We start from the raw sequence: 5,521 nt of genomic DNA, 5'->3' as shown, positions 1-5,521 counted from the left end.
TTCCACACCCATCAGCCTGTCAAACAACTTAATGAGCTGTCACATCAATTGGGATTGGAACTTTTAAACAGGTAGCAAAGTGGTATTCTTTAGTTTTCACAGTATAAATGTGACATGCTATAACATTTAGGGGAAATAATCTGAAAACAGGTGTAAGTATTAGAGATATAGATATGCATTGTTTACCTCGGGGTTTCTCATCTCAGCACTACTGACATTGTGGCCCAGATCATTCTCTGCGCTGGGGTTTGTCCTGGGCATTGTCGGATGTTTAGAGCGTCTCTGGCCTCTAGTGACACCTCTTCAGTCTGACAGCCTAAAATGTCTCTGGACATTGCTCAAAATCCCCTGNAGGACAAAATTGACCCAAGTGGAAAACCAGCATTTTAACTCAATTTCAAAGTATTTTTTGTATAATAGGTATAATAGCAATTTAATGAGAAAGCATATGAAAAACCCTCAAAAGTGTAAATGACTCAGCCACACCCTGAAATATTATGCAATCACTGAAATAATGAATTAGCATTATACCGGTTGATGGAGGCAAGTCTGTAAGGCGCTACTGAGGGAGACAAGCTATCAAAAAACAGACTGTGCCAGAGCCCAAAGACTATTTACAACGGGTATAAGATTCTATACATGAATTGGTATAAAAGTGTATGAATATTTGTGTGTGCGTAATATAGAAACATAAGTTGTAAAAGAAGCTAAGAGCTTATGGAACAAAGGCTAGCAGTGAGAATGAGAATAGGTTAGGCATGGAGCTGTTTCAGACAACTCTATGAAACACAATGATGATCTAAAGCTAACTTTATAGAGAGGATTAAATAGTACTAAGGAAGGCACATGACGTGATAAGCACTGCGTGTTATACGTAACTAATGTATCGTTGAACACTACATCAAAAACTCAAGATGTACTACTATACGTTGGTCAATTCAACATAATAGAAAATAACAAAAAAATTAACAGTAAAAAAACAGCATTGATGAAATGACATCAACGTGGGTCACTGATGGTGACTGAAGAATCAAAGCACTAAAGACTTGGAAAGAGGGGTGTCTGGCTGCTTCAGTGAGCAGACCATTCAGCTCTTGATCTTGGGGTTGTGAGTTTGAGTTTGAGTTGGTATAGAGGTTACTTTAAAAAAACATACAAACTTGAAAATAAAAGAATATAACAAAAAGTATTTAAAAATGGGTAGGAAGCATTATCTAAAGATATAATTTCATCTTATGTAAATATACATTAATTCATATTACTTTAGGAAGAAAATGTGAATGTTAGTCAAATGATAAAGAAGTGTAACTTCCAAATCATGGCTGTGGGTGATATGACTTTGAGAAATAGATCAAATTGCAAAAACCCAAAAAGTTTAATAGAATAACAGAACTGTGAAGGCACGTTGGAAATATGCATAAAAGGTCATTTATTAACTCAAATGTTGCAGAAGAAAGTTCTACACTTAAGCAAGAGGAGGGAGGAAAATATAACCAAATGATAGGTTTGAGCACACAAAATATAATAACTTTCCTAGTACTCTCGAATACATCTACACATACATAAAGGAACTGAACATCAAACAGTAAAATGGCTGGGAAAACTCCAATTCTTACATCTGAAACAAATGCGATCAACAAGAATATAAACACTCCGAATCTACCAAACAAAATCACAGAACTGGCACAGACAATTTGCAATAGAAAAAGCAGATGTCTAAGAAACCCACAAGTATACTCATCCTCACCAGTAAGGAAATAACTGCAATGTAAAGCTTTTTTAATATATCCCCTTTCACCTATTACATTTAAAAAAAAAATGATTGGAAGATATCCAGCTAAATTCAGGGGATCGGTTGAGAGACTACATATCCCAGGATACAAACGGAGGGTTTCAGAGGGAAGGGGGGAGGGAGGAGGGGGAGGAGGTAAGAGGGTAATGGGTATTAGGAGGGCATGGTTGTGATGAGCACTGGGTGGTATACATAACTAATGAATCACTGAACACTACATCAAAAACTAATGATGTATTATACAGTAGCTAACTGAACATAATAATTTAAAAAAAAAAGATTGGAATGCCCAGCATGAAAAAGGACACTATGAAATGTATGTTGCATGATCCCTTGGTCTGGATCTTTCTCATCAATATGGGAACAAGCTCAAATTGTCCTTGGCTCAAAAAGAATAAAAGGAATGCCCTCACTTGACTGCTTAACCCTTGTAGCTAATACACTGTATCTCTATTCTCCTTAATTGCAAAGATCCTTGAACTCATGTTCTACTTTTCTTGGACCACTTTCTACCACCCATCACCACTCTTCCAGCACCACTAGTTAATCCTCAACAATTTCCTCTGCATGGCTGACCTCAATGTTTACTTTTCTTTTTAGGATCATAAATAAATCTATTCTTCAGGATATCAAGCAAGCCAACAAGTGATGTCCTGGTGCTGGGCTAGGCTGGGTTGTCTCTCCGGTGGCTTCAGGTAAATATTCTCAGCCTTCTATTCTCGCTGGCTCTTTCCTGCAGCACCTGCTGGGTTTTCAGACTCAACTGCATGGGGTGCTCTGTGTGCAAGTCCAAATTTCTCCCTCAATGGCTTATGATGGAGACTGAACTCTGTTCTCAAACAACACAGTAGTAGTCTCCTACCCAGACTTAGGACTCCAGAAGAAATACCCATGTCCCATTCAGTCCAAGGCTGCACCTGGTGAGGGACAACAGCAGAAGAGATATTTACAGCTCCCTATCTGTTCCTTAGGAATATTTCCTTCCTGTTATTCCAACCCCTGAGTACATCATCCCCTGTGGGACATTGCTCTGCACAGATAGGATTTTTTTCCCTGTAATTGCCTGCTCCCAAGACACCAGCTTATGAGTCAGGTGAATCCAGTCAGTACTCTCCCCTGAACTCACCTGCCTCCCACAGAGCTAACCTCCTAGCACCTTATCCTAACCCTGAGTTAGAGATTTCTCCAAATCTAAGAGTGAAGAATTTTTCTTGACTAGGCTCCTTGGGTCTCCCAAATGTTGACTCATGGTGGGACACCGCACTGTTATGTCCAGAAGATAGCTACTTCCCCGCCTTCAACAAGGTGAAGAAGTGTATTGCTTTGATATAAAACCATGACTTGGCCTGCATAACACTTCTGTCAAAACAGTTAAGAGTTCAATGCTTTAAGATATATTAAGATCTGTAGTTTCATCTTAATGTATAAAATATTTTGGTAATTAAATTAATTACTGAAAAATATTTTGGTAATTAAATTACCAAATTTAATTTTGGTAATTTAAATAAATAGATAAATAACTATTTTATCTATTTATTTATATTTATATATTTATATAAATGTAAATATTAAATATTTCTATAGGTACATATTTAGGTATAGAGCTTCAGGTTCACCAGATGAAGAGTTCTGGAATAAATGGTGGTGCCAGCTCACAACAATGTGAATATATCTAATCCCGCTGAGCTGTGCACTTAAAAATGATTAAGGGGCACCTGGATGGCTCAGTTGATCCAGCCTCTGACTCTTGATCTCAGCTCAGGTCTTGGTCTCAGGGTCAAGCAATCAAGCCCTGCACTGGGCTCTGCACTGGGCATAGAGCTCATATAAAAGTAAAAATAAAATTAAATTTTTAAATTAAAAAAAATGGTTAAGAAGTGGGTGAAAGTGTTCATTGGGATTGAGGATAACACTGGAGATGACCACTGGGTATTTTATGGAAGTGTTGAATCACTAAATAATACACCTGAAACTAATATTTTCCTGTATGTTACTAACTAGAATTTAATAAAAACTTTTAAGAAAGAGTATACCGATCTTAATCAGTACTGAGAAATGTATAGAATTGTAGAATCAGTATAGTATACCCCTGCAATAAAGGAAACACTGTATGTTAAATACACTTCAAATAAAATAAATTAAGAATAAATGCACAGTTTTAAAAAAATAAAAGGATAAAAATATTAGCTATGATTGTCCAGATGGGATAAAGGTAATCTCACAGTTCTCCAAATGTTGATAAGGGAGACAAAAGAGTTGGTGCCAGAGAGACTGAAAATGCTGCCCTGCTGGCTCTGCAGGTGGAAGAAGAGCCAGGAGCCCAGGAATCAGGCGGCCAGGAAAAGAGACTGGAATTGGAAAGGAAAGAGTTCCTCCCATGAGCCTGTAGAAGGAACTCAACCCTGCAGACTCCTTGCTATTAGCCCCATGAGACTCCTTCCAAGCTTCTGCCTCCAGAACTGTAAGAGCACATATGTATTTGTTTTAAGCCACTAGTGTGGGGATATTTTACAGCAGCAGGAGGAATCAATATGGACATAGTCAAAAAATTATTTGCGAGAACTGAGTTTAAGTCTCTCAATTCACCTATCACCTTCTCTTGGCTAAGCCCACAGTAGGTAGGAAGGTAAATTTACATCATATGAAGATATTCTGCCCCATCAGCTAGTACAGTGAATTCCTTAATGTCATAAATGTGTATGTGATCTGACTATGGGTCCTTTGAGGCAGTGACATAGAAAGGAACTCATGATCAAAATTAAGGTCACTCATTGTAGTTCAAATCTTTGTATTTCTGCATCCTTTTATTTCATGTACATTCAAAAGTGCATTCTTTTCAGTGCTATCCTCTCCAGCTTTCTCAAGATTCCTTTCAACATAAAAGACGAAATCATAAATGCATCTGTGTGTGAACACGTGATGAGCTTATTTGAAAGAAAATGCATGGAAACACACACGTATCCAAGACAGAACCTTTACCCTCAAATGTTCTCTTTGAGATAAAAAAGGAAGTTCCACGCATTTTATTCATTCCCCACAATGTCCATATGAAGTCATGTTTAGAATCCCACGTTACCTTCAGAAACAGGGAATATGGTGCTCGGGATGCTTACATTTGTAGTAATTACCTAATGAAACCGTCAAAACTTACATACAGTCTTAAGTTACACAGAAATAGAAATTTGCACAACACATTCTTCATTTTCATGTAGATCCTTTAATTCGCCACACACACAAGTTATTGGGTATCATTATACTCCATTTCTTTAGTTCAGTGGAACAGATCTAATGGTGCATGTCTGTGGGTAGGATCTGGAGCATAGACAGCTGATTCTCGCTTAAGAGGGGAGGAAAATAGCACTTCTAATGGGAAAGAAACCCAAGGGTTAATATGGATGTATGAACAATGGAATTAAATTTAGGTAATTCACATGACAAACCATGTTTTCCTATGAAATGAAGATTAACGTACATATGGAAATGCAGTAACAAGAGCCCGTAAAGTGGCCGAGACAGAAGAGCACTACAGCCACACACGACACCATGGCTGAGCCTTAGAAACACAATACAGAGATTGACACCTGACCCCAGACCCATGAGGACCCACCAGAGATCAGAAACGCTCCCCAGCATATAATTCCATTTGATTGTAAAGGTCTCATGATATCCCATTTGACAAGGACAGCCTGTTACACAGCGAGAGCTGACTGACACAACCATCCAAGTGAA

The sequence above is a fragment of the Ailuropoda melanoleuca genome, unplaced genomic scaffold (assembly GCF_002007445.2).
Source record: "Ailuropoda melanoleuca isolate Jingjing unplaced genomic scaffold, ASM200744v2 unplaced-scaffold7794, whole genome shotgun sequence".
In the NCBI taxonomy this organism is placed as follows: Eukaryota; Metazoa; Chordata; class Mammalia; order Carnivora; family Ursidae; genus Ailuropoda; species Ailuropoda melanoleuca.
This window is presented reverse-complemented; position numbering follows the sequence as displayed.